Below are 12,332 nucleotides of genomic sequence, written 5' to 3' on the forward strand. Positions count from 1 at the left end.
AGGCAGTTAACCATTGACAGTTGGGTTGAGTCCTGCGACTGACCGCAGACAGGGCTTTGAGCAGCCGTCACGCGCTGTAGGATGAATTTGATGCTTTGGTGGACCTGCCCTGAGCCCACTCCACCGTGCTGGAGAGTCCTTGGCAGCAGGCTGAACTGTGTGTTTCCCCCACGTCACCTCTTACCCAAGCGTGCACAGCAGCTCCGCAGAAGTGATTTTTCCTTCTCTACCTCTCTCTTTGCTTTTTAACAGTTACTTTTTTCTCTTTGCTTTTTTCGTTTTGCTGCCCAATCCCTCACCCATGAGTGGCTGGTGTCAAGGGCAAGCAATGCTGCAGCTGGGCAGCACGAGGCAGAAAACACAAATGCGCATTGCACGGGCTGCTACGCTGCTGGGGAGCAGCAAGCTCCTGAGGGCTGTGGGGAGAACTGAGGCATCGGGGGCTGAAAAAGGAAGAGCTTGCACAATTAAAGGCTACATCCTGCCTAACCCTCCTGGGGGAAGTCACCTGCCCCTTCAAAGAAAGATGACGGAAAGATGTCAGATGGATAGAGAGCATCGTTTTTTGTTCACATGTGAAATAAGGGCATGCAATAGCTTAAAACGTCAAAAAAAAAAAAAAAAGAAATTATTTTGATGTTTTTCTTAGCATGACAGTAACATTTGGAGGCCCTGACGGCAGACTTGGTTGCGCAAGGCTGCTCTGCGTGGGCAGACGCAGTGAAACACAGACCTCACCCCACCATAAATGAACAAGAACTTCCAAGGGCAGGGAAATGAGAGAGGAATATCACTGTTTTACCGATGAGGAAGTCAGCACCGATGGCTTGAGTGATTTATCCAAAGTCAGTAAGTCCAGAAGCCAGTAACAGTACAGGAAACCTGTGTCCTAGCCGCTTCTCCGAAGGTAGGTTCACCTGAATGCCATACGGCAGGGCAAAGCCTGGTGGCATGTTACGTGGTGGCTGCTCCACGGTCACCATCTTGGTCTGGGCCCCTGTCCTGCATCCGCACTAGGCCTCCTGGAGAGCTGAGCCGCTCCTTCGTATTCACCCCAAGCCAAAACATACCCTGTAGCGGGGAGGAGACGCAGAAAGTTGTCCCCTCCGGTAGACTTCATATGTCCGCACCAAAGTTGCAACATCTCCCTTTTATAGTCTCTTTATTTAGATGACTGTGCCTACAGTATGGAGAGGAATGGGTTTATGTTCACAAGAATTATTGTTACTGATCATTTATAGACTTTCATAAGTGTTTGTAAAATGTGTTTGATGGTCCTCAGGTAGATATGAAATTCTGTGAGTATAAGCAAATGCAAATATGAAAGTATTGTGCCCATCAGTGTGCTTAGCTGGGACAGGTTTGAGAGCGACCATGACTTTATTGCACCATCTTTTCAGGAGCTAATTTAAACTTAGAAATTAGTGTGAATTGATATCCCTACTGCTTAAATGAAACATTTTTAGCAGAGAATCTGTTCAATAGCGAAACATGAAACTGTTTCTGAGATTGTGATGTCAGGCTTAACTAGGCTGTAGGTTAGTGTGAAATTCGAAGTTGGTGTCTTTTCAGATAGACTGTATGAAGTGGCTGAAAAGTAGATTTTGACAAAAGAATTGGGATGAAACCTTGTTTGGCCGAAAGTCTACGTGTTCCTTTTAGTACTGGCAAATTTCTTGTATTGGGAAGGATGAAATCTCAGATGTGCCATGTTCAAACAAAAATTTAATTTTATATAGAGCAAGAATTTTATTAGTCAAGATTTTCTTCCTTGTTAAGAGTTTTACAGTATTTTTGATTAACAAAAACCAAGACAGAATTTTCCAAAATATTGTTGCAGGTTTTCCTTACTCCAGTCAAAGTCATCCATGAAACCTTGCCTAGATTTCAGTAGAAGTGTTAGCTTAAGGTGCTGTTGCGAAAAGCATTAATGTGAACCTGAGCAGAGGAACCTGAAGCGGTAGCGGTGCACGGCGCGTGTGTGCGAGGGACGGGGGCAGCCCATGGGCTGGGTGGCCAGAAGCGGCCCGGCCTGCGGGGCGGCGCGTGCCAGCGACGTTCCTCCCGAGAAATCTCCCTCTTGAGCCCTGAAAGCGCCGCGAAAGCAGCCCGGGCAGGACCCTGCTCAAGGGACGCAGCAGCTGAACAGTACTACTCTGCTGAACATTGATACATAGACTGTAGGGAACAACTGAGCCAGTTCAGTGTCGTCTTCTGTAATTCCTAGGACTGCCTTAAAATCCAGAGTATGGAAGTGCTTTAAAATAGAATTACTCATTATTAATTAGGTTACAATAAAAATCCGATGGACCCATTTATGATACCAAATGAGCCAATCGCAAAAAATGCAATTGTAATGAATTCCAGAGGAATAAATAATGATTAGGCCGTTAGCATAAAGCGCTACTGCAGCTCTGCCGCGCGAGGGGCCGGCTCGGCAGCGCTGCCCGGCAGGAGCGAGGGCCTGCGCCGTCCCGCCAGCCCCCGCGACTTTGGGGGATGCCCAGCCTGGCTCCGTGCCCCAGCTCACATCTTCTTTGCAAACAAGAGTGAGGGTAGCAAGGAAGCTGTGCGGGAAGATATTTTCGCACCTCTTGCTCTAATATATACTCAGAGCTTTTGTTCCGTGGCTTGCACAGCCAAATTAATTAGAAATTTATATGACCAGAAGTTCAGTTCAGCTCGCATTTAAGGCAGAGGCCATTACTGTGCATGTATTTGCTCTCTTCGTCATGGAACAATTATCTGCCCATTTAGAAAATGCAAAATTTGTTTCTGTTTTAATAGATGCTGCTAACCATAAAAATATCAGCCAGCTTCTGATCGTGGCACGCTTAAAAACCTCCTGGAGGAAAACATAATCTGTAACTCGCCGCTCTGCCCAGAGCACCCGCTCTGTACTGCCAGGCGGCGGCACGTCGAGCGCTGGGGCGCGTCAGCGCTGGGGATGGGACAGAGCGATGCGAACTGGGGGCCGGAGTGCATCCACCTGGGCGAGCGGAGGGCGGAGAGGGCCCAGAAAAAAGGCTCCGTCAAGGAGGGAGAGATGCCGGGAAGGAAGAGCCTGACGACGGGGTTCTTTGAAAGCCGACCGTGCGTTTCAGCGGTGCGTTGGTGCACCCAGCGAGAGCAGCCCGGAGCGTCAGATAGGTGCAGGCGACGGCCCGAGACCTGTTTGGCAGCTTCCCCGTCGCTGCGAGCACCAGCGCAGACCCGCGCGTCAGGTGCTCATGCCCCTCGCCCGCCTGCTGCTAAAAAATCCAGCCAGCGAATGTCATTAGAAGCAGCCACACCATCTGCCTCCTTCCTCCCCTCCTTTTTAAAGAAGGAAACACCTTGTCAAACACATCCCACTAAATATCCCCGGCCCCCTCCCGCCCGCTTCGCACGGCGCGCGCCGCCGGGATCGTGCACCATCTGGGCCCTGGCGCCGCTCGCCGCCGCCGCCGCGGCTCAGCCCCCTGCGCCCGGCCGGCCGCCGCGACCCGGGACGAGCGAGCGAGAGCAAGCCCGGCGGGGCCGCCCGGAGGGGGCTCGCCGACGGCGCCTGCTCGTTTGGCATCGCCCGCGCTCGCACGGGACATCTGGAAACCACAGAGTTAATCACCACAGTGAGTTCAAAGGAGGAAAAAAAAAAAAGCCCCAGCAACTCTACTGCATATTGTTAAACCTAGAAAATTAACCAAAGAGGACTTAAACACAGGCGTTTATTAACATGTAAATGGACTGAGTCAGCAATTAGTCAAGACTCAGCATAATTGAATAGAATATAGTAATTAACTTGCCATTTAATTATTCCCATTTAGTTTAAGGTAAATATTTACTACGATCACGATTTTCCCCTTGTCTTTCAGGTGGAAAACCAGACTCGCCGTGGCGGGGCTGCGCCAAAGTTTTCCGAGAGCTCCCGAAACGCGGCGTGCTCTGCGCGGCCGGCTGCCTCGTCCGTCCCTCCCGGGCCGCAGGTCAGGCCAGCGCCAGCGCGACTCCCGGCCGGCAGCCCGCGGGAAGCGGGCCCCTCGCGCTGGCCTTCCCCTCCCGAGGTTTCTGAGCGGGTGGGCATCCCACGAGCCGGCTCTGGTCTCGCACCCGTGCCACCCGCGTTCTCGCGCTGCCGCCGCAGGGACACCCAAACTTCCCCCCAAATACCCCATGCCCAGCGCCCCGCTTCTCTGCCTCTTGGCACCGCCACAGTCGCACACGCACACACGCGCACGCACACCCCTGCCAACTGCCCGTCCCTGTTAGTCTTTGTTCTTGGTGATTACTGTGCAGACAACACACTCACCCGGCTGCGCCGAGAAACTGCGTACCAGCTCAGCTCTGTGCTGGGAAGTGAAATATTGCTGAACAGAGCCTTAGGAGATAGAGGAACATTATTTTAAATTATCTTGAACATAAAAAAAAAAAAAAAAAAACACCAAGTGAGGATTTGGCAACCTTGCAGCAAAGAAAAACCCTCAAAACCAGTTATTCCTTTTAAATAAAAACAAAAATGAGAAACAGTAACTATTAGAAATCCCACCTGGTGCTTTTTCTGTGTTAATGATGCTTCTTAAATTGCATGTGGGTAAATGGTAATTTTGTCTCACACCATTAAAAACTAATGGAACCCTTGATGATAAGAAATGCCATAGCTAGCTTGTTGGAAAACGTTTAATTAATAAAGTAATAAAATTATTGTAAACTAGTGCAGTTTCACAGAGGATTCAATGGGATATAAAACAGATAAAACATCCTTGAGAGTTGGTACAAGAAATAAATGCTGCTCTATAAAAAGAAACACCATAAAGTTAAGCTGGTCTCTGTTACGCAGAGTTAAGATAAGCTTTGTAATACTAAAAATATTTCGATTATTCTTTCGCAGGAGGTGCTGGGGGAACACGATGAGTCCAGGAGTGTATTTTTTCCGTGACCGGAAGGATGGTGCCCGTCCAGCCCGGGTCGGCTTGGATCAGAAGGGAGCTGCGTTCAGGAGCTGCAGCACAGCACACGGATGCACATTTTTGTTATTGGCCAGAAAAGCCCATTGGGGCACTTAGTTCGTTATTTGGGTAACAAAATGCCAAAATAGCACAAAAGACACCAGCAACGCTGTGCTGTTGTTGAGCAGAAACAAAAGGCAGTCGAGATTAACTGGTCTCTTTTGGGGCCTTCCCAAGAGACAGTAGGGTCTCGCTGGAGGTCTGTGGGTAGCCGGTGCTGTGACATGGACACACCGGGCAGAGGTTTGGGAACAAGCTTGGCCAGTATTATTCTCAAATCTCAATGACGTTTTTCTTGCAAGATCTAGAAATAATTGTGTAAAAAGTTACCGTGTTTTTTTTTCTATCCACTGCTGTGTATTTAATGCTCATACCAGAAATTAAGGCCCCTCCACTGTGCTCCCAAAGTGGCCGGTTTCCTTCACGAGGGCTTTGTCCAACCCCTGCTGCACCACCACTGCAGCAGCTGCCTTTCGTGTCAGGGAAAGGACTTGCACTGCGGCATATACAACTTGGCAGTGGCTGAGCGGGTGGATTTGTCAGGCCGTGCATTACGGTAAGGTTGGGGTAACATTTTCTACAGTTCCTAAGTGACTGTGGACTTTAATTGCTTCTCCAAGATGTGTTTTGGAAAGGTTCACCTCTGTGTCTCGTCGGTTCCCCTGCGCAGGGTGAGTGCGGACAGCCCGTGCGAGTTCGGGGCAGAGCAAAAGGCAGAGGCTGACACAAGCCCGCAGAGCTTCAGAGACGGCATTTCATGCGTTTTGAAATCAAACAGATTTCAGTTTGACCAGATCTCCATAAATTATTTGCTATAAATTTATAAAGTTTCATGCTGGAGTTTATTAACCTCTTAGGTGTTGACCATAAGAAAGGGATGATCAGACATTAGTCATAAAAAGTCTGTAGTGCTCACCAAGCTACCCACAAACGTTCTTGCTCCCACTCATGCGAAGACGACATCCGGGCAGGCTTTGCAATGTCCGTCCGCTTTGAATTCTCTAATTCCTTTAGTTTCTTCTGCTGTCTCCACCTTGCTGCTTATTTAGAGGCCGTCCAGTTCAATCTATGGTTTACAAATAGAACATACATTTTAAAAAAAAACTTATCAGCATGAATAACGCTGCATATAAATAATAACATTCCTTAAAAGCGTTTGGGCTGAATCAAGACACCAGCACGTGTAACACCAGCACGGGATGGTTTTTTTTCTCTGCCTGTGAGGAACAAAAACGTGAGCAGGAACTCGGTGAGACTGGCAAGGCCGAGGCTGGTGCTTTGCTCACTGGCAGACTGGTTGCTCTTGATTTAATCACAGATTTCTCCAACTGATGTTTTGCAGCCCCAGTCGAAATATCTGCAGATGGCAGGAGGCCAGCACGGCCCCCCCCGTTCGCTGAAGCCGCCCATGACGTGCGGGGGCTGGCCGGGGCACAGCGCGGGTCCTGCGAAGGGCTCGAAGCCGTCCCGCTCTGCCTTGAAGAAATTCGGTGTGGACGTGGCCCAGAAATTCCCTGGAGGAGATGCTGCCAGGCCCAGGACTACACGGCTGTCAGAGCGGTTTGGGGAAGTAGACTTATTTGCTTATTTTTCCCATGTGTCGTACGCATGTCATACGATGATGACAAAATAATAAGAAGTTGGTGACTGTTTGAAACTTTTTTTAAAAGCTGTGTTTTAGACTATTATAATTAGCCATCCATTTGTCTTAATCACTTTAAGATTTCTGAAATAACTAAGAGCTTACTGTACCTTCTCTTGACGTTAAACTTCCCCACGTTGGGACCATTACTTTATTTTTAGGAAGGGAGGGCAAAGGTGCGAACACAGTTTGGTTCATCAGTAGAAATTACAATAGAAATTGCTGACACCGTCAGGACATAATTTTAACTTGCAGCTATTGCACTGCACGCAAGAGAAGAGGTGACATTACATTTCATGTGTACAATGAGTGACTCACTTTGCCTGGCCTCCTCACTTTTGCAACATTCAGATGAAGTAAGTAAGTGCAGTGTTTGTTGGAAGAAGGCTGCGAGCAAAGGGAGGATTACTTGTCAACTTGCCAGGGAGAAGCAAGATTAAAAGCTGCACGCTAATAAAGCGTGCGGAACGACAGGGCTGTCTTGTAAGCGAGCGCCACAGTGTGAATCAGGTAAAAGCAGAGGGCTTTAGCTCAAGAACACACTCCTGTCTGTCAGCATTGGGTTTTGGTTTTTTTTTTTTAAATGACATGTTTTCTTTTGGCAGATGGGAACAAGCCTTGCAAAATAAATTTTTGGAGGCAGACGAATTGCCTGCCTGGAAATATATGTCTTTCTGAAGCCGTGGGGTCCCTGCGAGCGCTCGTCCTATCCCCAGTGCGAGCGCCTGCTGGCCAGCGCTGCTTCGCCTCTCGCCACTCTCCATCGCGCAGCCGGCCGCCGCGGGGCGCCCAGAGCCCCAGCCCGCAGCCACGGGTCCGAGCAGAAACGACAGCGCGGATATAAGATTTGCTCTGGATATTGCTTTGCGCCTCCCTTATAAAACTTGCCCGCTGGCTATTTCTCCAGCCGTGGGATTTCACCAAGATGAACGCGCTCTCCTCCTGCCTTCTGGCTGCCGCCATCAAGCTTATCTGTAAGTGGAAATAACACTGCGGCCTCTGGTTGATGCGAAGCACAACGCTCTCTACGAAACGAGGTGAAATAAAACCATTCCCCGTGCTAAGAGCTGGACGAGCTGAAGCGCAGGGAAGTTGAGTGATTTGGCCGGTGCTGCCCGGCGAGGCGGGTGCCCAGCTCTCCTGCGCCCCGCGTATCCCCACCGCTGCCACCACCGGCCCCAGCTCAGCGGGAGCCCCCAGGCAGCAGCCCTGCGCCGGGGGCCAGGAGGGGGCCGGGCAGCCAGTGGCCGAAAATGCATTATCCCCCTCGTCTTCAAAAATCAGCCAGAAAGTTAGTTACCGAAACCAGGTGTTGGGAGTTTTGAGCAAACATCAGAAACAGCAGCAAAGCTTTTTGGACATCTCAGCGGTGCCTAAATGTCGGAGGCAAGCGAATGACACGGTAGACTGCGGCAGAATTGAGCTCCGTGCGCGTGCCGGCACAACCCGCCACCAGCCCTCGGGCCTTCAGGCCTCTCAGCTTAACCCGCGCAAAACGGCAGCCTTTCCGTGCAGCTTAGCACGCCCCGTCAGAGCCGATACGTGTACAGCAGCCTTCAGCGTAGGTGACGCAGAACGCGTTACGCTGTTAGAATAGTTAATTTCTGGAAACGCAGTATTCGCTGCCTCCTTTTAGAGGGATCTGCTGCAAGTGAAATGCTGGTATATACACAGCTAGTTACTAGCTAAAGCACAGCAAAAGGCACACTCAAAAATATGTAGCACTGCTCCCAGGTTTTGTAGGGTCAGTGAAACTTGTGGTAGCTCCCTGGCGGTGCCTTCGTCTCTGCACTTACACAGTGTTCTTCACACCTTCCTTCACTGCAAAATGGGAGTATTTAACCCAAAACATACAAACAAATCTGTTATTCTCCTCCGTTTTTAACCTTCTGAAATCTCCCATGGGGAGACGACATCTCTCCCGTTTTCTTTGTCTAAATGAAGAGTTTTAAATTTTACATATCAATAGACACGTGTGTATACATGTAAATGTATATGTGTAATCAGACACACGATTTCTCTTCCCCTTTCTCTCTCCATACATACATGCCTGCACACACACACATAGGCGTGTGTGTGTACAGAGTGAGAGAAAAAGACTCTCAGAAAATGAAAGACAAATGTTAGAAAATAATATTCCCAAGCCCTCAAATCCCTAATCATGAGTTTGATGCAATATTTGCCCTAATGGGAAATGATAACTGGCAATATTCCAAAGCAAACCTCTAAGAAAGGAGCAATAAAAAAGGAAAATGCTAGCTTGGCAGTTAAAGAAAGAGGAGCTGAAGCGAGAACTGCTGTCGGAGATAATAACGAATTAACCACAAACCCCTTTTCTATTAAGCACAAAAAAAGGATATTAAAATAACATGCCCCCTCCCTAAATGTTTGGGGAGTGGCGTAATGCTGCGCAGTGCAGCCTGCCCGGGACCCTGCCGGGGGCTCGCCGCGCCGCGCACCCGGCCCTGCCGAAAGCCACCTCTGCCTCATGTCAAACGCTTTGGTTACGTTTATGAATTAACCTATTTGGGCATGTTTTTTACCCATTGCTTAATCAGGCAATTGCACAGTGACGGGCCACCAGCGCCCTCAAAACACTCCTGTGTGGCTTTTGCCAGTCCCAAAGGCTGTGAGCAGGTCAACGCTGCCTTGCTTGGAGCAACGCTTGGCGGGGGGCGGGGGGGGTGCTTTCTAACTTTAAAAAGCATGCAAGCGTGCAAAAAAGCACGCATGCAACAATTACCCAGCGAGTGTCGCAAGTCTGGTGCGCGGACGCCTGGCCCCGCGCCGTCTCAGCCAGCCCCCGGCCCTCAGTCACAGAAATCCGAAATCAGCCAATGTTTTAAAGCCATTATGAAGCTAACTTTGGTTCATTAGCACACAGGGAGGCATTAATCACATACACGGAGTAATGAAACGTAACAGCTCCTTTGGCACTTTCATATTAGCGGGGTCTTTAATATGCAGCTTGACAAGAGATCGGTTGTAGCAGCTCTAGCGGGGTTTCACCAAGTCCGTCCTCGCTCACGAGCCAGGATTGTGCCAAACCCAAAGTGACACAAGCCGTAAACGTGGAGCGACAGCAAGAAATCACTGAGAGCTCACTGTCAATACTCAATGAAGTACGCCGGTCAGTAAAAGCATATTTAAAAATATGATGTGTATATTGCAATTGACCGTGCCCACTAAGTGTGTAAACCTTTAGAAGACCAAAAAAAAAAGCCCACCTCTACAAGATGCTGTATCTTCTAAACCTAAACTCCTTGCCCTTTCAGATTTTTAAAAATCTTTGTGAAGGAGCTGTAGTCCACCACTCACTAAGCTACTGAGGCGAGCTCTCTTTCAGAGGGAAAAAAATCAGAGCTGCCTTGTGAGATACGCCAGTGCAGAAGAGCAGAGTTAAACATCAGCTGCTTTTGTCCGAGTTCCTAAATTTAAAAAATATTTAACTGGAATTAAACCAACTATTACATAGTTTGAAAAAACGAGCATTTGTATGTCAGTACCAGTCTAGATTAATTTCTAAGATAAGTTTAAAAAAAAAAATCAATAAAGATGTGGGTGGAGGGGTTTAAATAACTACTGTAAACTGTGAGCCAAGATCTTTAGAACAAATTGTATCTGCCTGAGGTACAAGCAGACTTGTTTTTAGATCCGGCACCTAAAAACTGTGGTGTCACAAAGTGGAAAAATACCACCAAGAGTCAGATTTAGCAGAGAACACTCACAGCTCCTTTCCTGTTTGCATCCAGTGAAACTCTAGTCCAGTTAGATTTATTGCCAAATTATAAATTCTTATTTGATTTATCAGTCACAATTTTATATTGTTAATTCATATGTTCATTAGACAAATCTGTCCCTCCAAGGTACTCACGTAAGGTACTGCTGGCATGTGAACATGCACAAATGGATAATTCTTAATGACCTTCCAAGCTGACATATTTTTGGCATCAGTTTTCTGTAGCCTGATTTCAAGCTGCCTCTCTGGTGTTATTGTAGGGTTTACTTTGCTCAGGAAGGAGGACTTACATTTGGCGGTCACCATTAAGCATGCTCCCACCAGACAGCAGAACAACAAGGCACAATTAAAATGATCTCCATGGCTAAAACTGCAGTGCTGGTAGCTGGGGAGAGGCGGAAGCAGTCCGCTGGTTCGGCAGCCCGGTAGCGAAAGAGAAAATGTTCCAGTGATGCAGTTTGCCCCGGTTTCTGACTTGTGCTCTTTGGGATTTGGGCCTCCACTGATGGTGCCACTCTGACAAGTATTTCATATCCATGTTTATTTTTACATTCCTACAGTAAATAATTTTTGGCTGCAGATGCTTGCTGAAAAAAAAATACATATCTACCGTAGTACACACAAGCCGTTCAGAGCTGGTGCCCTTCTGGTTGTCCTGCACGTCGCCCTTCCACAAGGCTGGGCCAAGATCACACGTCTTCTATAGCTGATTACTGCGATGCAACTTGTCCACATGCTAACACATAATACAGCATAACCCTCTATTACGAAGGTACGCATGGAGGAGTTCAAACACTCTAAGTGTTTCAATGGAGCCATCACCAGCCATGGATGCCAAGTTGGCAGCATTACAGTAAGATTAGGTCAACTACCAGAAAATACAGCAATTTTTTTCATATTCTCCATTTGCTAGCTAGGATCTCACCAGCCGAATGACCGTTATGCAAAATGAAGTCCGGATGACTCGTGGCCAGTGAGCTACATCCACGAAGGTGGTGGCCTAGCTGCATCTACCTGGAGTCTCTTGATCCCCTAACCTCACAGCGTTACTGCAGCTCATCCAGCTCCACCAGAAGCAGGGGGCAGAACTAAACAAATAAAGCCATGTCTTAAAAACAAGGCTTCCACAGCTGCTGCATTTTTGCAGTGCTTCCCAAAGCACATCTAGGCCGGAGCTTTCTCCGCAGGCCAAGCCACTACGCGAGAAGAAGAAACGTGAGGGGAAAAGCTGGGGCAGACAAAGTCCCTTCGTCCCACTGGGCTCTGGCAATTGGCTTTCACAGGTTAGGAGACGGGCTGAGACGAAAGTGAAATGGGCTACGAGAGAAAAATGCCAAGAAAGCTCTTTTCAGTAACGGGTGGCCGACACGACAGGCCAAGCCCATTAAAAATGAGCTGGTTTAGTGAGGGCCACTTAGGTGGTGATGCTGAACTGCACGTACGTGCGCGTGTGCGAATGGCGTCCGCTGCGTACGCCAGTCTGCAGGCAACGCTGGCTCCGAACTGCCTGCAAAAGTTGAAGAAGAGAGTTTGTATCCTTTCCTCAAAAGCACAGTTCTAGCTGAAAATCCAAATGTATGGACAAAATGTAAATGCATTGTGACAAGCTGTACAAAGAATCAAAACAAGGAACAAGGAGCGTATGTTTCTTCTAGAGAAATGTCCTTTATCTCACAGTCAGAATGAAGTGTGTGGCATTCAAATGTTAAGATTTTTTACACACTTTCATGAAATACTAAAGAGAAACCAAAAAAAAAAAAAAAAAACACACCCAACAAGAAAATAACCCAAGTCCATGTCACTTCTCAGCTAGTTTGGTTATTGCTGCTCCTGAGTACTGTAACATATGCACTTTCCCTTTTGAAAATGTATCAAAGTTGTTATTTTGGGGGTGGGATAAACTCTTATCCATGCATATCTTATGTTTTAAAGCCAAGAATGCTTAAGAACCGACTCTGGATCTGCA

General features: G+C 48.1%; 1 long non-coding RNA gene across 21 annotated transcripts in view; it reads left to right on the forward strand.

The window, feature by feature from the left end:
- Positions 1 to 12,332, forward strand: part of LOC104148264 (uncharacterized) — a 175,544-nt gene that overhangs the window by 156,305 nt on the left and 6,907 nt on the right. For 12 of the 21 annotated variants that reach the window (XR_011141828.1, XR_011141831.1, XR_011141827.1 and 9 more), the window contains 4 exons: positions 650 to 907; positions 2,788 to 3,611; positions 3,855 to 4,055; positions 4,868 to 11,649. This is a non-coding gene — a long non-coding RNA (uncharacterized lncRNA). The remainder of the gene's footprint in view (positions 1 to 649; positions 908 to 2,787; positions 3,612 to 3,854; positions 4,056 to 4,867; positions 11,650 to 12,332) is intronic. The other 9 variants (XR_011141836.1, XR_011141844.1, XR_011141832.1 and 6 more) reach the window with 9 other exon arrangements.

The sequence above is a fragment of the Struthio camelus genome, chromosome 6 (assembly GCF_040807025.1).
Source record: "Struthio camelus isolate bStrCam1 chromosome 6, bStrCam1.hap1, whole genome shotgun sequence".
Taxonomy (NCBI): domain Eukaryota; kingdom Metazoa; phylum Chordata; class Aves; order Struthioniformes; family Struthionidae; genus Struthio; species Struthio camelus.